The following is a 27,599-nucleotide window of genomic DNA, read 5'->3' as shown; positions in this document are numbered from 1 at the left end:
AAATTACTTTTATATAAATAATTTAAAACTTCTAATTAAACTTGATCAAAAAATCTTACTAATTTTTTTTAAATTTTACCTTAATTTATAATTTCAACAGTAATTTATAAAATTTAAAAAATACTTTCTTAATTATCATTGACCCTATTGGTCGTTTACTAAATTGATCATCTTTAAAAATTTTTGTTAGATATTTCAAATAATGCCATGTCATGAATGTCCAAGTGTCATTTTATATTTCGTCGATTTTGAAGTTGAACTAAATTATAAAATTTTTATTTGAATTATTTTGTTTTATCGAGACATTACATGACCATTTTAATAAGTACAATTCTCATTTTAATGACCACCTATTTGAAATATCCTCAATAAGTTGTAAGTACATATAATTTTATATACATATTTTCATATTGTTTCACATATATAATATAATTGTAGCACCCTGACGATGTTCATAATCATGAACGAAAGCTCGGAATAAAGACTTAAAAGAGTACACTTATCAATTGCTGCATAACCCAATAACCAAAAACTGTATATATATATATATATATATATATATATATATATATATATATATATATATATATATATATATATATATATATATATATATTGAAACGAAAAGGCGATGGACTACCCCAGCTAATTGAAACAATATTCGAAAATATTACCTCAACTAACCAAGATAGCCATCGTTACACCCTTAGCTTAGCTCAGTCACTCAGGTGTGTGTTCGTCTTGTCCTAACCTTAGAATGAACTCTGAAAATTGTAATGGAAGCAAACAAAACATAGTTTTTAACTAATCATGTTTATTGTTCATAAAGATATAATAAATAAAATGACTTGTAAATTGCATTAACAAATGTATTCAAATTCTTGCCAAAAACTAACAATTCTGGATTATACTTATGGCTTTTGGTAGCTGATGGTATCTTCTTGATGTCGTATGGTACTGCTGCTGATTCTGCAACAGGCTCTGGGGTTGTAGGTGTTGTATTCCACCAGGCCTACGGATGTTGGTCGTTGCAGTCTTGGTAATGCGGTTGCAGCCCTGATGACATGGTCCTCGTTGTTCTATCGCCGGCGATTTGAGGATGCTTGCAGCTCCCGGAGGGAGGAAAGTGCTTTTATTCCCAAAAACTATAAAACAGAGACACATATCAATCATCAAGAAGGAAAACCAAAATATACCTTTGCCAAATAGTATTCAGAAATAGTAATTGGCAAGGCTAAATTACATAGAATTTAGATGAGAATAGTTAAAATTCTGATTACTAAACGTGCATATTAATAGATGAAAAGAAATATAGAAACCAAACACATGGTTGAACATTTGAAGGTTAGATAAAAATATTATAAAAAATGTTATAAGAGACTAGGTATGGATGGAACATAATGACTGTAAGAAATTACTAAAAAAACTATATGTAGCTCACCCCAAGAGGAAGATGATTTGTTGAAATAAAATGATTTATTTTTCAAGCTGCTCTGCCTTTTAAAACATTTCCACCTCCATTTTGAGAATGAGATATGGGAGTTGTCACTGTCATTAAAATGACATGACAACGAACCTTGGACCGAAGTTTGAAATAACGAACATGAAACACGAGAGAAGATACAATGTAAATAGGGTTGCCTATTATAGAACGAGCGCCAACCAATTTTTAAAGGGGAAATGGGTAAACCAAATAGAAGAAGATAATGATTAATGACATATTAAAGGAAATAAGGTAAAATAATTATTTAAAAATAAAATATCAAAGATGTGACGTTTGTAACGTTACACACTCCTCTCACCCATCAGAAAAATTTTGAACACACGTGAGAAATTTTTCTCAAAGAAAACAGGAATGTTACACACTCCCTCCACTCATCAGAAAAATTTCGAACACAGGTGAGAAATTTTTCTCAAAGAAAATAAGAAGACAAAGTTCTAACCAGAAATAAATATATGCAGTAGTAATCGTTCAAAACAAATCAAAAATAAATACTCATAATAAAGTAATTATTAAGTCAATGTATATCGTTAATTTAAATTATTATTCATAAAAAATTTTAAAGTACCAAAATAATTTTCAGATGTTACTCTGGGGAAAATAAAAATATTACCCAATGAATTGTAGTATTCATCACACTGTAAAATATTTATTCATTATAAATAAATGACATCAGAGAATATCTATCTCTGGATAAAAAAATAAATGTACTTTAAAAAGTATGAAATTAATTCAAAATTATAAAGACATGTAGTATAAAGTCTAAGAAATAATCAAATTTAACTAATAATCCAAGTCCAAGTAATAATGAAAGATAAATAATGTAAATGACTTTTAATCAAAAGTCAAATAATATTGGTATTTATAAAAATCATGCAAATATTCAGGTATCTATATAATATAGAAGGCATATTATGTATAACCAAATCTAAGTAATTATATAATGGATATTACATCCTTAATAAAATAAATAGCTAATGGAGCTACTAAGAAGTGAATCTCATAACAAAACACCAGTACCCTGGATAACTCAAGTACGGAAAGTAAGGTAATAAAAATAATAATCAATATGACAAGGTAAGTAAAAGCATATAAGTAGATAAAGATAATATAAATATAATATAATAAAAAGAAATGCAAGTGGAACTATAGATAAACCATTAAAAAAAATAAGTACCAACTACATGGAAAGCCAAATAAGACAAAGTTCTACACCAAAGGGTTTAAAAAAACTGCATAAAACTAGTCATAAAAGACTTAACCAATAAGTTAATAAAGAGAGAGATAATGATACATAATGCAAATGCTACTTCCATCAAATGCATACCAGGGATCTACACTAAAGAACAAAATATATGTATAAAAATGCATAAATATGATTTGCAAAGATGGAAAATAACAAATGCTAGTAGTTAAACTACAATCATACTTCAAAGCGCCATAATTCTACACCAGAGGCTCATGAAGAGTAGAGATGCATAGAATTATTTTAACTTCAAAAGAGAAAATTTATAAAAGACATCATCCTAAAAATAATATACAGCATTAAACTGTATATCAACAGTCATTAAGACCAAAAAAAACGGAACTCAGACTCAATAGATCTGGCCCAACCCTATGGATAACTTATATGTACCCTAGGAGAAAAAAAAACACTAGGTGTCTATGCAGCTATATATAAGCCATACACAACTTATAAGTGCCGGATGAGGCTTTTGTGCTAATCTGTATCAAAAATCAGTACAACACCCAAAATAAAATAATAAAACAATAATATATAGATAAATAGGGCATTGTTAAATAAAAAAGATGTTAAATATGATGTTTATCATAATTAATATAAGTGCACTAATGCAAAAAATTGAAAAATGTAAAATATCATGCTTTACGAACAAAAAATTTTTTGAGATTCAACACAAGAAGAAGAAGAATGATTTAAATTAATATTCTGAATACGTAAAGAAGAAAAATAAGAATAAAATACCTCAATGAAAGAAAAGAACTTGAAAATTGTCCTAGTCTTTACTATACAAGTAAAGTAGTATATACCATCCGAACAGAAAGTTCGACGGAAACAACAAAATTTTTGGTAGTTGTACAAAATTGGTAATAAATATATGAAAACAACTAGGAAAAATAAGAATAAGTAAAAAGTAATCGAAAATAAGTAATAAAACAAGATTTAAATGCACTTTAGACTACACAGAAGTACCTATGAAAAGAACGTAGAAGAAATAGTATGTATAAAAAGTACAGAAAATATGACAATAAATGGAAAAATTCTCTTGGGTTTTGGAAAGTTACAACAAAATATGAAAGTAATTAAAGAAGAACTACAAAAAAAAACTGGTTAAATTGAAAAAACAGAAAAAAAAAATGCCATGTGGACATTACTATCAAGGTTCTAACATAAAAATTAGCCAAAAAAAAGTAGGTAAAAAGTATCAAAATGTTAAAATACCAATATTTGCAACTGTAAATGTATTTTAAATCAATTATGCTGAAATATATAATTAAATTATTGCAACTGGTAATACTTTTTTGACCCATAATCTGAAATTAGCGTTTAATATATAAAAATTAGTCAAAAAGTACCAAAATAGATAATATATATAGATTTACTGCAAAAATTGAATATAAAAATGAAAAATATGAAAATAGTATTTATTAATGCTTGTATGCTTGCACCAAACCAAAATTCAACATTCTATTCTTCAGATAAGACAAGTGCGTTGGTGCGCCAGTGTAACGAGTTAGCGATGGACTACCCCAGCTAATTGAAACAATATTCGAAAATATTACCTCAACTAACCAAGATAGCCATCGTTACACCCTTAGCTTAGCTCAGTCACTCAGGTGTGTGTTCGTCTTGTCCTAACCTTAGAATGAACTCTGAAAATTGGAATGGAAGCAAACAAAACATAGTTTTTAACTAATCATGTTTATTGTTCATAAAGATATAATAAATAAAATGACTTGTAAATTGCATTAACAAATGTATTCAAATTCTTGCCAAAAACTAACAATTCTGGATTATACTTATGGCTTTTGGTAGTTGATGGTATCTTCTTGATGTCGTATGGTACTGCTGCTGATTCTGCAACAGGCTCTGGGGTTGTAGGTGTTGTATTCCACCAGGCCTACGGATGTTGGTCGTTGCAGTCTTGGTAATGCGGTTGCAGCCCTGATGACATGGTCCTCGTTGTTCTATCGCCGGCGATTTGAGGATGCTTGCAGCTCCCGGAGGGAGGAAAGTGCTTTTATTCCCAAAAACTATAAAACAGAGACACATATCAATCATCAAGAAGAAAAACCAAAATATACCTTTGCCAAATAGTATTCAGAAATAGTAATTGGCAAGGGTAAATTACATAGAATTTAGATGAGAATAGTTAAAATTCTGATTACTAAACGTGCATATTAATAGATGAAAAGAAATATAGAAACCAAACACATGGTTGAACATTTGAAGGTTAGATAAAAATATTATAAAAAATGTTATAAGAAACTAGGTATGGATGGAACATAATGACTGTAAGAAATTACTAAAAAAACTATATGTAGCTCACCCCAAGAGGAAGATGATTTGTTGAAATAAAATGATTTATTTTTCAAGCTGCTCTGCCTTTTAAAACATTTCCACCTCCATTTTGAGAATGAGATATGGGAGTTGTCACTGTCATTAAAATGACATGACAACGAACCTTGGACCGAAATTTGAAATAACGAACATGAAACACGAGAGAAGATACAATGTAAATAGGGTTGCCTATTATAGAACGAGCGCCAACCAATTTTTAAAGGGGAAATGGGTAAACCAAATAGAAGAAGATAATGATTAATGAAATATTAAAGGAAATAAGGTAAAATAATTATTTAAAAATAAAATATCAAAGATGTGACGTTTGTAACGTTACAATATATATATATATATATAACAAAACTGGTAGGATTATCGACCGAAACGTAAATAACAATTTATTGTAGTGGTGTATCGGGTATGCGGTCTGTTATTTGAAAAAAAACTCTTTTTTTCTTTTATATCTCTATATTTCGCTGATTTTTTGTCAGCTTCATCAGGAGACAACTAAAATATGAATAAAATTTTGTATAACTATAAGATGAGAATAAACAATGAATTACTTACAGATTTAGAGTTAAAAATATTTAAAAAGGTTCTTGTACATAATATGTTCAAAACAGTACTAACAATATTAGTTAAAAGCAACTAGATCATTAGTAATGAAATATAAAAAGCAAAAATAAAAACAACTAAGAAACAATTAAAACACAATAAAATTACACATTAAAAATATACAGGATGATTTAAAATGTAATTGTAAATAGAAAAATTATTTTAACATACTAAGAATATTACAGTAGATATTGCTCAACTGTCCCGTGTCTGCCTTGTAATTTACTGCATATTTTTCTTTATTAATATGACACATTTCTAAGAACAACCTTTTCTTGTAATTATTCTCTTGCTGTAGAACCCTGACATTTGAGTAGTCAAATTGATGCCCAGTCTTTAAGTAATGGTCAACTGCTGCACATGTATTCTTCTTTTTTGTACAGTCACTTTTGTGCTGTGTAACCCTTTGTTTTAGCCATTGAGAAGTTTGGCCAACATAACAGCTCTGGCAATCCAAACAAGGCAGTTTGTAGATAACATTAGTTTTATTCACAGTTGGTGTCTTGTCTTTTACTTTAGAAAACAGTTGTCGGTTTTCTAACAAATTATATTGAACAATTTTGATGTTGGTAAATTGTTTAAATAAACTAGTCACGGAAGGGGTTAAATGTTTTATTAATGGTAGTTTTTTATATCGGATTGTTTGTACTGCACCGATATCAGAGGGACCGTCAAAAATGTCTGAGTTAAATATCAATTTTTTAAGGATATGTTTCGGGTATCCATTATTTTCGAAGATGTTTAACAGCAAATTTAAGTTTCTGTTTATGAATTTATCATCACTAATATGCCTTACCCTATTCTTCATTGCAACCACTGTATTAAACTTTTGATGAGTAGGATGATTTGAAAAAAAGTTTAAATGTCTTCCAGAGTGTGTTGGCTTTTGATACCAATCTATCAATATTTTGTTTTGTTCAGTTCTTATTAATTTTGTGTCCAGAAATGATATCGAACAATCATTTTCAATCTCTAAAGTAAATTGGATATGTTTGTTAAAATTATTGAAAATGTTCAGGGTATTTTGAATTTGAGAAGTAGGAACAGAACAAATAAGATCGTCTACAAATTTTTTAATGAAGGGTAAAGGGAAAGGTAATTGTGGAATAATGTCATCCAGCAAATGGTCCAAAATTATGGTTGCTATTATGGGGCTCAGTGGACTACCCATAGGTGCTCCAAATATTTGTCGATAGAATTTATCATTAAAACTAAAATAGGTGTTCTCAAAAACATAATTCAGAAGTAATAAAAAACTATCCTTAGAAATTGTTGTATAATTTTGAATGAGATTCCATTTTGACTGTATTATATTACTGACCAGAGCTATTGGTATATTAGTAAATAACGATATGACAAATTCCAAGTTCTTCACACATATTTTTGCATAACCTACAGTGCCATTTGCCCATTCCTCTATTTTCTCTGACAATATCTGCTGCAAAGCATTTACTTTCTGAGCGCACAATCTTATGTCAAGTCCCCTTGTTTGTAAATATTTTTGTGCATCATTCACTTCATGTAGCACCGGTTGCCACAGGCTCAAAAAACAAAGAAAGGAAAATGAGTGCATCGAAACTAGTAAAGCACCTGCATCTGTCCTAGTGTTTAAGCTTTCACCTGCCGCTGTAAGTTTTTCCAAAGTGACGAGAACGTCTTTGTAATGTTGCCATGTCACATTTACGGCATCGCCTTTTGCACTCCATCGTGTGTCTTGAATCCTTCTTTTGCCTGTAACTGCTATCAGAACTTCCCAACGATGTGTCGATGAGGAAAAAAAAGAATAGCAACGTTCTAAAGTGCCGAAAAAAGTTATGCTGAGTTAGTCATAAACAGGGAATTCCCAAAAGTTAGTATAGAGGTTGTCGCCAGTCGCTACAAAATATTATTCAAAGAAAAGGAATTCTCCGAATTCGTCACAAAATAAGCACCTAATGAAAAATTCTGTGCTCCTTTCAATCGGTCCGAATTTGTAGTTGCGATAAAAATATAAAATGGTTCAAACATTTACAAAATATTTTTATTATTTATTGTTAAATTTTGCCGCCCCCTAAAAAGTGCCGCCCGGGGCGGGCCGCCCCTGCCGCCCCCACTACGCTACGCCACTGTGTCACCTTTGTTCCTTTGAAGTATCTTCTAACTACTTACCAATTTTCATGAAAATCGATGAAGGTTCATCGAAATCGGAGGTGACAACCTTCAGTGACTCCACTATAGGAAATATATTCTAAGCATTTTTAAAGAATTTTTCAATTCATTTTTATGTTTTTATAATATCCTTTGTTAATTTTAATTTTTACAACACCATATTTTTCTTCCAAACTTCGTGATCTTAAACGGTAGTAATAAATAGCGACAAACATTCCCTCTTTTACGACATTTTATTTAAGAGTTTAAGAAACTTGTGACCACCTCGCCAGGTTCCACGCACCGACCCTAATTATTTAATCCCTTTTTAGGTAGGTACAATAGGCAATAAATAGTACTGGGAATTTCCGTCAACAAAATTATTTGGCTGACATTAAATTTCTACAAAATGTGCTTTAAAAATATTAGGTCTGGATCCGGCGTATGAAAAAAAAGTTGATTAATAGCAAGCTGAAAATTTGTTAATAGCTTAAGGGTGTCTAGTCGGTCAAACTTTGATATATGGGAAGACTGGAACAGGGAAAGTTTTAATTGTGGAACAGGTTCAAATTTGGAACGGTCAGACCACTAAAACGTCACATGTATTTTGTCCGACAGAACTTCCAATTGATTTGTTTCGCTTTCATTAAATTCTCATGCAAAAATCAGACTTCTATTTATCACCAAATGGGCATTATAATGAGTGGAACACGTGGAACATGTCAAATGATAGGAATTATGACAGGTGATAAATAGCAGTCTGATTTTTGCATGAGAGTTTAATGAAAGGGTAACAAATCAATTGGAAGTTCTGTCGGACAAAATACATGTGACGTTTTCGTGGTCTAACCGTTCCAAATTTTTAACCTGTTCCACAATTAAAACTTCCCCGGTTCTAGTGGTCCCATATATCAAAGTTTGTCCGACTAGACACCCTTAAGCTATTAACAAATTTTCAGCTTGCTATTAATCAACTTTTTTTTGGCTTGCTATATAATTGATTTGGGAAATTTTGAAATTGGCCGTTAGTACAGGTGGCCGATAACACAGGTTTTACTGTGATACATGCTTGCCTTCTTCTGCGCCTGCAGAACGCCTATTCTCTTATGCTACAATAATTAATAGCTCTCGAAGAAAGGCTCTAACTGATGAAAACTGAAAAATGAGTTATCTTAAAAGTCGATCAAATTAATCAGTGAGTGTGATTGGTGTTACTGTAATAATTATTAATCGACGATTAGTTTTTAAAATTCTTATTATTTTTTAATTTCAGTTGGTATACGGTATTTTATGTTTTCATGACTCATAAATATGTTTAGAGATGCAGAGATAATTATTACCTTCTTACCTTTTTTCAGGTTCTATATTCGAATGTACTCGAAATAAGTACCCGAGAAATTCGGGTAATTGTACTTTGAGTATGTTACTCTGAGTACTTTTCTGGAGCAATGTACTCGGTACTCTGCATTCGTTCCTCAAATATGAAAAGTACCCGGTACTCTGTACCCGAGTACAATTTATCAGTAATTGGCCCAGCTCTGCTGGCCAGTATATTTAAAAAATTCTTAGTCGGTAGATCGCAAAGAATTAGAAAGACAGACAGTATATCTTGAGTCCGACTAAGTTGGCCACCCCTGATTTACAATATGTACAATCAAGATTAACAAGAGTAATTTAACTCAAATAACTTAACAAATACAAACCTAAAAAGAGAATCGGACAAACTTTGGTGTACGGAAACACTGGAACAGGGGAAGTTTTAATTGTGGAACAGTTTAAAAATTTGGAACGTCAGATTACGAAAACGTCCCATGTATTTTGTCGGACAGAACATCCAATTGTTTTTTTACACTTTCATTGAACTCTCATTCAAAAATCAGACTGCTATTGCTAACCAACATGATTCCTGTCCTTTGACAGGTTCTTCATGATCCACTCATTAAAATACCCAGTTGGTTATAAACACCAGTGTGATTTTTGCATGAGAGTTTAATGAAATGGTAACAAATCAATTGGAATTTCTATCCGACAAAATACATGGAACGCTTTCGTAGTCTGGCGTTCCAAATTTTAAACCTGTTCCACAATTAAAACTTCCCCTGTTCCAGTGTTTCCATACATCAAAGTGTGTCCGACTAGACACCGTTAAGCTTTAACAAATTTTCAGCTTGCTATTAATCAACTTTTTTTTGGTACGCGAGATCCAGGTCTATAAATGCTGTTTTATGTAAAATAAACATAGTTTTATCTTTACACTTATAATCAATTTAAATAAATTAACGTTGCATTATTTGATCAGTTAATTTTAATTCTTTATTTAAAAGCATAAATAGGTTCTCCCTAATAGGGGTTGTGCTTTAATACTTTTATAATAAGCAATTTGTTCATCGGTTTTACAAGATTTGATTTGATTTTCGTAATTGTTGCATTCCATTATATGTAACTACGTTATACTTAAAATTTCTAGGCTGGAAATTTGTAGACAATACTGTGAAGATGATTTTCTAACCGAAAAGGGCCAAATGTAAAATTATTTAAAAGTCTACACTTTTTATGCTTTTTAATATTACGGCAACATTGCCTGGCTCAGGAATTACCGTATGGATACCTATTGGAGTATATGGATGGATTGTATTTGTAGGAAACTACGTTTGGCTCAGGATTGTTAGAAATTTTTAGGCGGTATATTTTTTTTTCTACAAATCTTTTATTTGCAAACTATGTCAAGTATATATTTCATAATTCATTACGTCATATATCACCTAAGTTTAAATTTGAAAGATATACTCGTCTAACTCTATCAGAAATCGATGGCTCGGGATAACTGCTTTGTCTAATGGACTGACTTTGTATGAAGGATGTATATATATATATATATATATATATATATATATATATATATATATACATATATATATATATATTAAGAAGAAATTAATAATTAATTAATTATTAATTAAAAAGTTAATTAATAAAGTTAATTAACCGAAAGCTCGGATTAAAGAAATTTAAAAGAGTACACTTTTTCATTTGCTGCATAATCCAATAACCAAATTTATATATATATATATATATATATATATATATATATATATATATATATATATGTAAATAATATACGAAATTAATATTCACACCTCCGTCTCTCCTACCATTCGCAGACCGGTTTCTGCATTATTGCGTCATCAGTACGACTTTATAGGAAAGACGAAGATGAGAACATTCCTTTCGTATATCTGAGGCCGCGATGCAGCCAAAAAGTCATTCAAAGACTGGTGCAATCTAAATTATTTGCAAACAATCTACCTACTTGTTTTGGTAATGAAACCTGTATGGCCTTCCACTTTGAAGGCACTAGATGGCGCCCGGTATTTAAAATAAAATACCTAGAACGCCGAAAACAAGAGGCAATAATTGCTGCTTTCTACTTTAACAAAAGTATGAAAATAATGTGTAAATAATATACGAAATTAATATTCACACCTCCGTCTCTCCTACCATTCGCAGACCGGTTTCTGCATTATTGCGTCATCAGTACGACTTTATAGGAAAGACGAAGATGAGAACATTCCTTTCGTATATCTGAGGCCGCGATGCAGCCAAAAAGTCATTCAAAGACTGGTGCAATCTAAATTATTTGCAAACAATCTACCTACTTGTTTTGGTAATGAAACCTGTATGGCCTTCCACTTTGAAGGCACTAGATGGCGCCCGGTATTTAAAATAAAATACCTAGAACGCCGAAAACAAGAGGCAATAATTGCTGCTTTCTACTTTAACAAAAGTATGAAAATAATGTGTAAATAATATACGAAATTAATATTCACACCTCCGTCTCTCCTACCATTCGCAGACCGGTTTCTGCATTATTGCGTCATCAGTACGACTTTATAGGAAAGACGAAGATGAGAACATTCCTTTCGTATATCTGAGGCCGCGATGCAGCCAAAAAGTCATTCAAAGACTGGTGCAATCTAAATTATTTGCAAACAATCTACCTACTTGTTTTGGTAATGAAACCTGTATGGCCTTCCACTTTGAAGGCACTAGATGGCGCCCGGTATTTAAAATAAAATACCTAGAACGCCGAAAACAAGAGGCAATAATTGCTGCTTTCTACTTTAACAAAAGTATGAAAATAATGTGTAAATAATATACGAAATTAATATTCACACCTCCGTCTCTCCTACCATTCGCAGACCGGTTTCTGCATTATTGCGTCATCAGTACGACTTTATAGGAAAGACGAAGATGAGAACATTCCTTTCGTATATCTGAGGCCGCGATGCAGCCAAAAAGTCATTCAAAGACTGGTGCAATCTAAATTATTTGCAAACAATCTACCTACTTGTTTTGGTAATGAAACCTGTATGGCCTTCCACTTTGAAGGCACTAGATGGCGCCCGGTATTTAAAATAAAATACCTAGAACGCCGAAAACAAGAGGCAATAATTGCTGCTTTCTACTTTAACAAAAGTATGAAAATAATGTGTAAATAATATACGAAATTAATATTCACACCTCCGTCTCTCCTACCATTCGCAGACCGGTTTCTGCATTATTGCGTCATCAGTACGACTTTATAGGAAAGACGAAGATGAGAACATTCCTTTCGTATATCTGTATCTATTTACACATTATTTTCATACTTTTGTTAAAGTAGAAAGCAGCAATTATTGCCTCTTGTTTTCGGCGTTCTAGGTATTTTATTTTAAATACCGGGCGCCATCTAGTGCCTTCAAAGTGGAAGGCCATACAGGTTTCATTACCAAAACAAGTAGGTAGATTGTTTGCAAATAATTTAGATTGCACCAGTCTTTGAATGACTTTTTGGCTGCATCGCGGCCTCAGATATACGAAAGGAATGTTCTCATCTTCGTCTTTCCTATAAAGTCGTACTGATGACGCAATAATGCAGAAACCGGTCTGCGAATGGTAGGAGAGACGGAGGTGTGAATATTAATTTCGTATATTATTTACACATTATTTTCATACTTTTGTTAAAGTAGAAAGCAGCAATTATTGCCTCTTGTTTTCGGCGTTCTAGGTATTTTATTTTAAATACCGGGCGCCATCTAGTGCCTTCAAAGTGGAAGGCCATACAGGTTTCATTACCAAAACAAGTAGGTAGATTGTTTGCAAATAATTTAGATTGCACCAGTCTTTGAATGACTTTTTGGCTGCATCGCGGCCTCAGATATACGAAAGGAATGTTCTCATCTTCGTCTTTCCTATAAAGTCGTACTGATGACGCAATAATGCAGAAACCGGTCTGCGAATGGTAGGAGAGACGGAGGTGTGAATATTAATTTCGTATATTATTTACACATTATTTTCATACTTTTGTTAAAGTAGAAAGCAGCAATTATTGCCTCTTGTTTTCGGCGTTCTAGGTATTTTATTTTAAATACCGGGCGCCATCTAGTGCCTTCAAAGTGGAAGGCCATACAGGTTTCATTACCAAAACAAGTAGGTAGATTGTTTGCAAATAATTTAGATTGCACCAGTCTTTGAATGACTTTTTGGCTGCATCGCGGCCTCAGATATACGAAAGGAATGTTCTCATCTTCGTCTTTCCTATAAAGTCGTACTGATGACGCAATAATGCAGAAACCGGTCTGCGAATGGTAGGAGAGACGGAGGTGTGAATATTAATTTCGTATATTATTTACACATTATTTTCATACTTTTGTTAAAGTAGAAAGCAGCAATTATTGCCTCTTGTTTTCGGCGTTCTAGGTATTTTATTTTAAATACCGGGCGCCATCTAGTGCCTTCAAAGTGGAAGGCCATACAGGTTTCATTACCAAAACAAGTAGGTAGATTGTTTGCAAATAATTTAGATTGCACCAGTCTTTGAATGACTTTTTGGCTGCATCGCGGCCTCAGATATACGAAAGGAATGTTCTCATCTTCGTCTTTCCTATAAAGTCGTACTGATGACGCAATAATGCAGAAACCGGTCTGCGAATGGTAGGAGAGACGGAGGTGTGAATATTAATTTCGTATATTATTTACACATTATTTTCATACTTTTGTTAAAGTAGAAAGCAGCAATTATTGCCTCTTGTTTTCGGCGTTCTAGGTATTTTATTTTAAATACCGGGCGCCATCTAGTGCCTTCAAAGTGGAAGGCCATACAGGTTTCATTACCAAAACAAGTAGGTAGATTGTTTGCAAATAATTTAGATTGCACCAGTCTTTGAATGACTTTTTGGCTGCATCGCGGCCTCAGATATACGAAAGGAATGTTCTCATCTTCGTCTTTCCTATAAAGTCGTACTGATGACGCAATAATGCAGAAACCGGTCTGCGAATGGTAGGAGAGACGGAGGTGTGAATATTAATTTCGTATATTATTTACACATTATTTTCATACTTTTGTTAAAGTAGAAAGCAGCAATTATTGCCTCTTGTTTTCGGCGTTCTAGGTATTTTATTTTAAATACCGGGCGCCATCTAGTGCCTTCAAAGTGGAAGGCCATACAGGTTTCATTACCAAAACAAGTAGGTAGATTGTTTGCAAATAATTTAGATTGCACCAGTCTTTGAATGACTTTTTGGCTGCATCGCGGCCTCAGATATACGAAAGGAATGTTCTCATCTTCGTCTTTCCTATAAAGTCGTACTGATGACGCAATAATGCAGAAACCGGTCTGCGAATGGTAGGAGAGACGGAGGTGTGAATATTAATTTCGTATATTATTTACATATATATATATATATATATATATATATATATATATATATATATATAAATTTGGTTATTGGATTATGCAGCAAATGAAAAAGTGTACTCTTTTAAATTTCTTTAATCCGAGCTTTCGGTTAATTAACTTTATTAATTAACTTTTTAATTAATAATTAATTAATTATTAATTTCTTCTTAATATATATATATATATGTATATATATATATATATATATATATATATATATATATATATATATATATATATACATCCTTCATACAAAGTCAGTCCATTAGACAAAGCAGTTATCCCGAGCCATCGATTTCTGATAGAGTTAGACGAGTATATCTTTCAAATTTAAACTTAGGTGATATATGACGTAATGAATTATGAAATATATACTTGACATAGTTTGCAAATAAAAGATTTGTAGAAAAAAAAATATACCGCCTAAAAATTTCTAACAATCCTGAGCCAAACGTAGTTTCCTACAAATACAATCCATCCATATACTCCAATAGGTATCCATACGGTAATTCCTGAGCCAGGCAATGTTGCCGTAATATTAAAAAGCATAAAAAGTGTAGACTTTTAAATAATTTTACATTTGGCCCTTTTCGGTTAGAAAATCATCTTCACAGTATTGTCTACAAATTTCCAGCCTAGAAATTTTAAGTATAACGTAGTTACATATAATGGAATGCAACAATTACGAAAATCAAATCAAATCTTGTAAAACCGATGAACAAATTGCTTATTATAAAAGTATTAAAGCACAGCCCCTATTAGGGAGAACCTATTTATGCTTTTAAATAAAGAATTAAAATTAACTGATCAAATAATGCAACGTTAATTTATTTAAATTGATTATAAGTGTAAAGATAAAACTATGTTTATTTTACATAAAACAGCATTTATAGACCTGGATCTCGCGTACCAAAAAAAAGTTGATTAATAGCAAGCTGAAAATTTGTTAAAGCTTAACGGTGTCTAGTCGGACACACTTTGATGTATGGAAACACTGGAACAGGGGAAGTTTTAATTGTGGAACAGGTTTAAAATTTGGAACGCCAGACTACGAAAGCGTTCCATGTATTTTGTCGGATAGAAATTCCAATTGATTTGTTACCATTTCATTAAACTCTCATGCAAAAATCACACTGGTGTTTATAACCAACTGGGTATTTTAATGAGTGGATCATGAAGAACCTGTCAAAGGACAGGAATCATGTTGGTTAGCAATAGCAGTCTGATTTTTGAATGAGAGTTCAATGAAAGTGTAAAAAAACAATTGGATGTTCTGTCCGACAAAATACATGGGACGTTTTCGTAATCTGACGTTCCAAATTTTTAAACTGTTCCACAATTAAAACTTCCCCTGTTCCAGTGTTTCCGTACACCAAAGTTTGTCCGATTCTCTTTTTAGGTTTGTATTTGTTAAGTTATTTGAGTTAAATTACTCTTGTTAATCTTGATTGTACATATTGTAAATCAGGGGTGGCCAACTTAGTCGGACTCAAGATATACTGTCTGTCTTTCTAATTCTTTGCGATCTACCGACTAAGAATTTTTTAAATATACTGGCCAGCAGAGCTGGGCCAATTACTGATAAATTGTACTCGGGTACAGAGTACCGGGTACTTTTCATATTTGAGGAACGAATGCAGAGTACCGAGTACATTGCTCCAGAAAAGTACTCAGAGTAACATACTCAAAGTACAATTACCCGAATTTCTCGGGTACTTATTTCGAGTACATTCGAATATAGAACCTGAAAAAAGGTAAGAAGGTAATAATTATCTCTGCATCTCTAAACATATTTATGAGTCATGAAAACATAAAATACCGTATACCAACTGAAATTAAAAAATAATAAGAATTTTAAAAACTAATCGTCGATTAATAATTATTACAGTAACACCAATCACACTCACTGATTAATTTGATCGACTTTTAAGATAACTCATTTTTCAGTTTTCATCAGTTAGAGCCTTTCTTCGAGAGCTATTAATTATTGTAGCATAAGAGAATAGGCGTTCTGCAGGCGCAGAAGAAGGCAAGCATGTATCACAGTAAAACCTGTGTTATCGGCCACCTGTACTAACGGCCAATTTCAAAATTTCCCAAATCAATTATATAGCAAGCCAAAAAAAAGTTGATTAATAGCAAGCTGAAAATTTGTTAATAGCTTAAGGGTGTCTAGTCGGACAAACTTTGATATATGGGACCACTAGAACCGGGGAAGTTTTAATTGTGGAACAGGTTAAAAATTTGGAACGGTTAGACCACGAAAACGTCACATGTATTTTGTCCGACAGAACTTCCAATTGATTTGTTACCCTTTCATTAAACTCTCATGCAAAAATCAGACTGCTATTTATCACCTGTCATAATTCCTATCATTTGACATGTTCCACGTGTTCCACTCATTATAATGCCCATTTGGTGATAAATAGAAGTCTGATTTTTGCATGAGAATTTAATGAAAGCGAAACAAATCAATTGGAAGTTCTGTCGGACAAAATACATGTGACGTTTTAGTGGTCTGACCGTTCCAAATTTGAACCTGTTCCACAATTAAAACTTTCCCTGTTCCAGTCTTCCCATATATCAAAGTTTGACCGACTAGACACCCTTAAGCTATTAACAAATTTTCAGCTTGCTATTAATCAACTTTTTTTTCATACGCCGGATCCAGACCTAATATTTTTAAAGCACATTTTGTAGAAATTTAATGTCAGCCAAATAATTTTGTTGACGGAAATTCCCAGTACTATTTATTGCCTATTGTACCTACCTAAAAAGGGATTAAATAATTAGGGTCGGTGCGTGGAACCTGGCGAGGTGGTCACAAGTTTCTTAAACTCTTAAATAAAATGTCGTAAAAGAGGGAATGTTTGTCGCTATTTATTACTACCGTTTAAGATCACGAAGTTTGGAAGAAAAATATGGTGTTGTAAAAATTAAAATTAACAAAGGATATTATAAAAACATAAAAATGAATTGAAAAATTCTTTAAAAATGCTTAGAATATATTTCCTATAGTGGAGTCACTGAAGGTTGTCACCTCCGATTTCGATGAACCTTCATCGATTTTCATGAAAATTGGTAAGTAGTTAGAAGATACTTCAAAGGAACAAAGGTGACACAGTGGCGTAGCGTAGTGGGGGCGGCAGGGGCGGCCCGCCCCGGGCGGCACTTTTTAGGGGGCGGCAAAATTTAACAATAAATAATAAAAATATTTTGTAAATGTTTGAACCATTTTATATTTTTATCGCAACTACAAATTCGGACCGATTGAAAGGAGCACAGAATTTTTCATTAGGTGCTTATTTTGTGACGAATTCGGAGAATTCCTTTTCTTTGAATAATATTTTGTAGCGACTGGCGACAACCTCTATACTAACTTTTGGGAATTCCCTGTTTATGACTAACTCAGCATAACTTTTTTCGGCACTTTAGAACGTTGCTATTCTTTTTTTTCCTCATCGACACATCGTTGGGAAGTTCTGATAGCAGTTACAGGCAAAAGAAGGATTCAAGACACACGATGGAGTGCAAAAGGCGATGCCGTAAATGTGACATGGCAACATTACAAAGACGTTCTCGTCACTTTGGAAAAACTTACAGCGGCAGGTGAAAGCTTAAACACTAGGACATATGCAGGTGCTTTACTAGTTTCGATGCACTCATTTTCCTTTCTTTGTTTTTTGAGCCTGTGGCAACCGGTGCTACATGAAGTGAATGATGCACAAAAATATTTACAAACAAGGGGACTTGACATAAGATTGTGCGCTCAGAAAGTAAATGCTTTGCAGCAGATATTGTCAGAGAAAATAGAGGAATGGGCAAATGGCACTGTAGGTTATGCAAAAATATGTGTGAAGAACTTGGAATTTCCATAAAACCTCAGAGGCGCATAACAAGAAAGCATATTTTTGATGACAGAACTAGAGGTACTAACTTGTCTTATGAAAATGAGTTGAGACGAAAGCTGTTTTCTTCGTTAGATAGTTATTGTAAAATTCGTGATCGTTTTCAACAACTACAGAATTTAACGGATAAGTTTGTTTATCTAATGCCGGCTATATTATTAGATCCAGACAACGCTGAATGTAGAAATATAGACTACGCATCTGACGAAATTGACGAGCAGGGTTTCGAGCTATAAAAACTTCGACTGCGGACTTTCGTTGTTGCTACAAGCAACGAAATTGATTAATGCAGAGTCACTTAAATTATTTAAATTTATTGTTAAATCCAAGCTGGAAGATACTCTGCCCAATATTTTAATAATATTCTGAATATTTTTCGCAGTTGTTATAAGCAATGCCAGCTGTGACAGAAGTTTTTCAAAATTGAAATTGATTAAAAAGTATTTAAGATGGGCAATGAGTACTCTAAGACTAACTAATTTGGCTATTTTGTCTATTGAGCAAGAGGTGTGTGATGCGATAGACATTGACGGTGCAATAAAAGACTTTGCTCTTAAAAAAAGTAGACGTATAAATTTTTAACTGAAGACGGAAGTTTTGTTTTTAATTATAACAAATACTCATATTACTTTTCAATAAATATAAAAATCTAACATTATAATATTAGTCCTGTCACCAGGAGGGCTATAACTGCCTTCATAATTCAGATGGACTTACCCAAGTTATTTTTATCTATTTTGACCCGTAGAACACGAATTTTTTGGGTAACAGTTGATCCGGATGTGGATTAGATTGTTATAAACAAAGAACTTGAGGAATCACATAAAAAGCGATTTTTCGCAAAACAAAACATATGTTTGTATTTTTTGGATCGTTCAAATCAAAAAATGTTTTTACTAGTTTTTTCGTAGGATGCATAATTTTCGACATAAAAGCGGTTAAACTTTCAAAGAATAAAAAAATTGCAATTTTTGAACCTGAATAACTTTTGATTGAAAAATAAAATAGCAATTCTGCTTTTGAAAGTTCAAGTCAAATTCTATCGCTTTTGATTACTTTCATTGCTAAAAATTATTTTTTTTATTGTTAAACAAAGCTATGAACACACAGTGATTGAATGATGTTTTCAATGTATTTCTCATTTGAAGTCGAACGAGTAGGCGCGCATACATACAGTTTCTACGTGGATTACGTACATTAAAACGCATGCATTGGGCACAGGAAACACTGTGTTTATGGCTTTGTTTAACAATAAAAAAATTAAATTTTTTGGAATGCAAATAATAAAAACCGATAGAATTTGACTTGAACTTTCAAATGCAGTAAGCATAATTGCTATTTTATTTTTTAATCAAAAGTTTTTCGGGTTAAAAAATTGCACTTTTTCGATTTTTTGAAAGTTCAATCGCGTTTATCTCGAAAACTATGCATCCTACGAAAAAACTTGTAAGAACATTTTTTGCTTAGAATCACAAAAAAAATGTATTGTTTTGCGAAAAATCGCTGTTGTTATGTAATTCCTCAAGTTCTTTGTTTATAACAATCTTATAGACATCCTGATCAACTGTTACCCAAAAAATTCGTGTTCTACGGGTCAAAATACATAAAAAAACTTGGGTAAGTCCATCTGAATTAAAGAGGCCGTTGTACCCCACCTGGCGACAGAACTATATCGTTCTAGATCTAATTAAAAAATTGATTTTATTTCATTTTGTCGATCGTCAAGGTGTACCTAATCTTAAGTGATAGGTACCTAAGTTATATCAATGTATCTAATTGGTTAAAGTAAAAGAATTTTTGTATTAATAAACGTGATTGTAAAACCTAGATAAACTTCTTTATTTAAATTTAACCTGTATAATGCAAAATAATGATGACTGTTCTCGCCGAAAAGTTCTCTATAATTATTAATGTATGTAATGTATAGTACAAAATAAATTAAAATACCTAAATAAGAGGGCGGCAAAATTGTCTTCCGCCCGGGCGGCCGACACTCACGCTACGCCACTGACATGACATGATGTTAACTTGCGCTTTTACCCTGGGGGTGGTTGCCACCCCTTCTCGGGGTGAAATTTTTTATTAAAAATAATACCAGAAATCGATAGAGGGGCAACTTTTAAGCAAAATTTGTTATATAAAGTTATTAACATAAATCAATACTTTTTGAGTTATTAAATATCAAACATTTTATTTTTTCTTAAAAAAATGCATGTTTTAAAGCTGTTTTTCACGTATTACTCAAAAACTATAAGCTTTTGTAAAAAAGCTATTATTACCAAAATTAAAGATAATAAAAAATTTAATACACTCCCCACTTAAAGAACTAAACTAATGTTATTTTAAAGTGAGTTATGGGTAATTGAATGTATATTTTTTTCGACGAGTACTCAAATCTAAGTATTCAAGCTTACATAACGGGAAAACAATGCATTTTATGGAATATACTTGTTAAGCACTTGTCAAAGTACTTTGGAATACCTATCAAATGAGCTTCAGTAGAAGTTAATAGCATCAAAATTAAGCAAGTTATGATGAAAATAAGAAAACCCTTTCGATTTTTTTAGGAAAAAGTTAAAAACTAAACATACGCCATTTCCGCAAAAATTAAAATTGGTAGTAATCCTCATAAGAATTTTTTTATGTTATCATAGTTAATGATTTCAACAAATTTGACCGGTTTAGAATGCATATTTTTGAAAAAAAGGTATAATTTAAAAAAATCAGAATTTTTAGAATTATCGTACTTTTCATTATCTTTTGATAATAACTCCAAAAATACTCAATATACGTAAAAAATGATAAATACCTAAATTTTAGTTTTTTCTGTAACAAATACTTTACCCATTTTACTATTTTCGTAGAGTAAAAAATAACCGAGATAGAAACGTTTAAAATTTCAATTTTGCTGCGAGAATCATGTAACCGGGGCCATTTAACCTTTTATTTTTAAAAAAGTAAGAGGTATAAATGACTATTTTGACGTTTTTTAATAGCTCTTGGAATAAAATTTTAACCAGTTATTAGATGAACTTGCTACTTTAAAATTTAACGGAGTTATTTACAAAAAACAAACAATAACATTTTTTAGAAAATTTTTTAAAAGAAACATTTTGAAACATTTTTGTTGATCGAGCACTTATTTGATAGATATTTCAATGAGCTTTGACAAATGTTTAAAATGTTCATGTTATAAAATGCATCATTTTCCCGGTATTTAAGCTTGAATACTTAGATTTGGGTACTCGACGAAAGAAATATACATTCAATTACCTATAACTCACTTTCAGTTAACATTGAAAGGTTTTTCTAGTAAGGAATTTATTTGATTTTTTATTAGCCTCAATTTTGACAATAATAACTTTTTTGTAAAAACTTACAGTTTTTGAGTTATTTATGAAAAATCGGTTAAAAACATGCATTTTTCTCACAAAAAATTAAAATTTTTGATCTTTAATAACTCAAAAAGTTTTGATTTATTTTAATAACTTTATATAACAAATGTTGCTTATAATTTGTCGCTCTATCGAATTGTGGGGTTATTTTTTATAAAATAATTTTCACCCCCGAGGAGAGGTGGCATCCACCCCCAGGGTAAAAGCGCAAGTTGGCACCATGTCACCTTTGTTCCTTGAGATATCCTCTAACCACTCACCAATTTTCGTGCAAATCGATGGAGGTTCAACGAAATCGGAGGTAATAGCTCATATTCACCTTGAATGACTGCACTAGTAGTATTACGTACCTACTTAGTTTTGTTTTATATTAGTAGATGAAGTTCCAATTATCTTTTATGTATTTTTGGACTACAAAAACTGGTGATGCCGGCCACCTTTCTATATCGGTCAATAGTTCTTTCATTTTTAGCGGCCGTTACTGACAAGTTTTACTGTATATCTTAGAAAATCTTTTTTAATTATAGGAAATTCATTTATGTAACGAACTCAAACAACTTTTTTTTTGCCGCCTAGAAATTTGACAAATTCCAGTTCTATTTTGGATGTTTTGATTGTTTCGTTTTAAGACGATGACGACTGATGAGATTGGTTTCTTGTGTCTTGTTTAGGTGGCCTTCTCTGGTTCATTGAAATCAAAAAAGCCATCTGGGGTGGTATCACTTGAATCTCCCGAATCTAGTTTTTCGCAATAATCAAAAGAAGTTAGTTTTTCAGCAGCGTTAATTAACATCTTTTTCAAAGCGTCCATAGAAAATTCTGCATTTTTTAAGACATTATACCAACGCAATTTAAACGGGATGGACAATGGCGGATATAATGTCCTCTTCCGATGACAAATTAAGTATTTCAGAGAATTTTTTCTCCAAGCTCTGCATATATAATATATATATTTCTAGAAAAACTTCGCCGCCAGATCTCAGTGTTTAAAGCTTTAACTTCTCCCATTTATTCCTCAAAGAAAGCAGACTTGGAAGTAAGTACCCATAATACACACATTCTTCTCCTTGCTGAACATCGAGGGTTGTAGCGAGGGGTTTCAAGACCATACAGTACTCCTCTAAGTACAGCAACTCGGTTTCTTTAAAGTTTTTTATATCAAGCCTTTGAAAAAGAGACATTAGCTTTTCTTTTTCACTTAAAATTTGCGAAACCGAGTTATAATAAGAGTTCTATTTTGTTACAGCTGGATAACTTTTGACGAATGGACTAATAAGGAAAACGGCGTTTTTGCGTGTTGCTATTAATTTGCTCTCCCACATGCAGCGACAAATTTATACTTGCAAAAAGTACTTGGAAAATGTACTCGTATAATAAACGCGGGTACCGGGTATTTTACCCATATGTTACGGGTACGAGTACCGAGTACTTTATTGAAAATGTACTTGGGTACTGGGTACTGAGTACCCAAAATGTACTTAGAGTACAAAATTCGGGTACTTGTACCCGGGTATTGCCCAGCTCTGCTGGCGAGCAATATAACTTTTAATCCAGCATTTTAACGTTAAAAGTTAGTTAAATATCTATATCTCAGTATATCTCAGAAAATCAATCACTGATTTTGAAAGACTCAGCTTTCGAGATCTTAAACAATTTTTAATGTGTGTAAAACCGATTCTGAAATATTTGATTCAGCTTTGAACGCTAAAATTCTGGATGGGCCAATTTTATTGCGCGCCAGTGTATATTAGTAATACCTAAATTAAACAAAAGTAGTAATTTTTATTTATTTGTTTCCAACTATGTATATTAAATTAAAAAACACATTAATATGAGACTTGCGTTTGTGAGGTTGTTGTGAGGTTCTTAAAGTCTGGCCTAAAGAATCCAACGCATGAGGATCAAATAAATATCTTTGCAAATTGTTTGGATGTTTCAAAGGTGCCATGAATAGTATCATTGAATGGATAATTGATAAAGTTGACCAACTTTTCAAATCTATTGAAATCTCTGAAATGGATATCAAAGTCTGATACTAGTGACTAAATTTCTGCTCCATATTTCTGTGGCTAGGGTGTTTTGCCATGTGATCTTTAATATTCGTTAATCTTAAAAACCTTTTTATTTCAATATCAACTATCAAAGATACTGCTTGCAGTTTAAATGATGCATTAGAACTCACCATTTCTGATAATGTTTTGTTCTTGCCTTGCACTTGCAGATTCAATGTGTTCAGATTGGTGATATCTCGTGCTATTTTTACCACACGTGTCTCCCCCATTCTAGTTATGTGGTTGTTCCATTCTTTTTTTCTATTTAGTGTCCATTCGTTTATACACTACAGTTACATTGTCTTCTAATATCTTCGCTCCTCTTTCGATCTCTCAGTGTATTTCCTGTAATTGTTCTCAGTACTCTAATCTCTGCCGTTTCCAGTAGTCTTTGTGTTGTGGCTGTATCCGGTCTTGTTTCTGATGCATATGTCATTATTGGTCTTACACTGGCTTTATAAATTCTTGACTCCATCTCAGTGTTAATATGTCGGTTTCGCCAGAGAGTGTTATTAAGGCATCCTGCCAATCTATTTGCTTTTTGTACTTGATTTTTCACTTCTTTGTCTAGGTCTCCGTAACTGGACAATGCAATTCCAAGGTATTTTACTTCCATTACTTGTTCAATACTGATACCATCAATTTCTATTTTGCATCTGATTGGTTCTTTACTGATAACTATTGTTTTGGTTTTCTGAGATGAAATTGTCATACTGAATTCTTTTGCTCTTATGTTAAATTTGTGGACTAATATTTGCAGACTATCTCCTTCTTGGGTCATCAATATTGCGTCGTCTGCGTACCAGAGTATTTTTACTTCTTTGTTTTCCATTCTATATCCTCTTCCTTTGTTGACGTTTTTGATGATTTCATCCATGATTAAATTGAAAAGCATAGGACTCATCGAGTCTCTCTGTCTTATTCCGCTGCCTATATCTATGGGTTCTGTAAGTTGTGCGTCTATTCTGACTTCCATTTTGTTGTTTCGGTAGATGTTCTCAATAATTTTTATGATATCTAGAGGGACTTCTCTATTATACAGAAGATGAATTACATCTTTGAGTCTTACTCTGTCAAATGCTTCCTTTAAGTCAATCAGACATAGAACTGCTGGTCTATTATACTCTAGTGATTTCTCAGTAATTTGCTTTATGACGAATATTGCATCTGTGCACGATCTTCCAGTACGAAAACCCTGTTGTTCATCTGCTAAACTTATCCTCTGATTCATTACGTCTTGTAAGATCTTAGTTGTAAGTTTAAGGGCAGTATTTAACAAGTTGATACTTCTGTAGTTTCTGGCTGCTTTTTATCCCCTTTTTTGAATAGTAGAATTAGTTCGCTCGTTCTCCATTCTTCCAGTATTTTATTGTGTTTTATGATTTTGTTAATTAATGTTGTTAATTGTTCTGTCATTGCTGCTCCACAATATTTCAGTAATTCGTTTGGTATTCTATCCTTACCTGCAGCTTTTCTCTTCTTCAGCTTTTCGAGTGTTTTTCGTACTTCCTGTGCACTTATATTAACATCTTCATTTGTGGTAATTTCTGGTGTTTCCGGTTCTAGCATCATTTGTTCTTCCTCTGGATAGAGCTTTTTTAGATAGTCAATCAATGTATCCATTTCTATGTGTTTTGGTTCTATTAGTTCCTTTACCTCCGTTCTTTGATCTCTTATATAGCGCCATATTTCCTTTTGGAGACCATAAAAATCATGTTCCATTTCTTTCGAAAAACGTTCCCAGTAATCATTTTTTATTCTTTTTACTACTGAATGTGTTTCGTTTCTTATAGTCTTATAATTGTCGTATGCCTCTTGTGTTTTAGTTGAGATGTATTTTAGGTAAGCTTTTTTCTTCTCTTTACATTTTTCCTTCACTTCTGTACAAAACCATTCATTCAAAACCAGAGTTCTTCGTCTTGGAAGCGATTTATTTTTATTAATGTTTCTTTCACCAAGAACTTCCTTGGCTGAGGCTAAGATATTAGACTTAATTTTTGCCCAGCTTTTTTTGACTCCGTCACTTTCTGTGATATACATGTTGCTGCTTTTTTCCGTTAGTCTTTTTTGGAATAGGTATCTTGTGGAGTCGTCCTGTAAGCTTTCGACTTTAATCTTGGTGGTGTATTCTGCTGTTTTGTTATCACATATAATATGTGTTTTCATTCTGATGTTGCACAATACCAATTTATGATCGCTTCCTATTTCTGCTGATGTTAGTGCCCTTACATCCAAGATTAGAGACGGGTGTAACTCTATATTCGATAGAATATAGTCTATCATAAATCTTTGTCGTCTAGTGTTTTCAAAAGTGTATTTGTGTTGTTCTTTGTAAGGGAAAAATGTATTGTTAATGTTAATTCGTATTTCATTTATACTGCAGAGGTCCGTCAGTAGGTCTCTGTTTCCATTTCTGATATTTTCATTATATCGCTGTTTTATTCCCGGAACTGTGTCATTGCCAATACGGGCATTAAAGTCACCCATAATGATTATATATTCATCATTTTGGATCTCGTTTATTACAGTCTGAAGGTGTACATAGAAGTTTTCTCTTATGGTGGCATCCCTGTTGTTCTCAGGTGCATCCCTAATAGCACAAGGACGTCCATAGGACGTCCTTCACGGACTTTAAGAACGTCCCTTGGACGTCCGTTTTCGTCCAAGGAACGTCCTTTATACGTTCTATTTTGCTCCAAATGTCGCGCTACCGAACGTCCTTTGGACGTTCGTACTTGGACGAAATACGGACATTTTCTAAACGTTCATATTGAGCATACATTATACCGATAACGGGATCAAACAGCAACATAACTCAATAAAATATTAACTTATTTATGTTATTAAAATAGTTTAATCAAAAAGATTAAATCATATTTAATTAAAAAAAATTGTATAGTTTAATATTCCAAACATGTTTTTGTTTTTATGTAAAGAGTAAAAATCTTATTTGTAAATTATTCTAAACAATGTTTTATTATTCTAGTTACCAAGATGATATAAGTTCTCTATTTAATTCTAATAAGCAAAAATATAATTTTTATCAATGTATCCGTATTACAGACGAATGTTGAGAGCATCGTTTTGAAGTTGAACATACGTGCCCAAAATAGATCCAGTGTTAGTCCTAATGCCGATGGACTATAATAAATGGATGTCCTTCGGACGTCCAATATTAACGTACTTCGGGTGGAATAAATATGAACGTTGTTTGGACGTCCGTGCTCGAACGTCCTTTGGACGTCCGTACTGGACGAAATACGGACGTGTTCTGGACGTCTGACATTGAACAGATACCAATTACGTATGCGGCGCATACGGATATTGACATAATCTGTAATCATGAGGATGACAAACTTGCAAACAAAAACATTATTACAGATCAACTTCAAATAGTAACATATGCAGATGATTCAGTCATCACAGCGAAGACGAAGATAACACTTGCAGTTGGAAAATTACATAAGGAAGCGAAGAGAATAATAGGACTAGAGATAAACCAGCTCACAGCAAAATACATGGCGGTAGGGAAAGATGAGCCAACTCAGAAATATGTATTAACACAGAACCACAGATTTAAAACTGTACCCACCTTTAGTTACTTATGAGTAAAAATAGGGAAAACCGGAAAATGTATAACAGAGGAAAGAATTCTGAAGGACAGAAGAACATCTACACGGTAGAAATCTGATGAGAAGCAAGA

At 32.5% G+C, this 27,599-nt stretch overlaps 1 long non-coding RNA gene across 1 annotated transcript; it reads right to left on the bottom strand.

Annotated features, from left to right (window-relative positions):
• Window positions 1–794: 794 nt before the first annotated feature.
• On the bottom strand, window positions 795–5,420 carry LOC126888136 (uncharacterized). The gene is made up of 3 exons (XR_007699415.1): window positions 5,071–5,420; window positions 1,442–4,774; window positions 795–1,145 (listed from the first exon to the last, which is right to left on the bottom strand). It is a non-coding gene; the product is annotated as an uncharacterized LOC126888136 (long non-coding RNA).
• Between the last annotated feature and the right edge of the window lie 22,179 nt (window positions 5,421–27,599).

Source organism: Diabrotica virgifera, chromosome 7, assembly GCF_917563875.1.
Source record: "Diabrotica virgifera virgifera chromosome 7, PGI_DIABVI_V3a".
In the NCBI taxonomy this organism is placed as follows: Eukaryota; Metazoa; Arthropoda; class Insecta; order Coleoptera; family Chrysomelidae; genus Diabrotica; species Diabrotica virgifera.
This window is presented reverse-complemented; position numbering and strand designations above follow the sequence as displayed.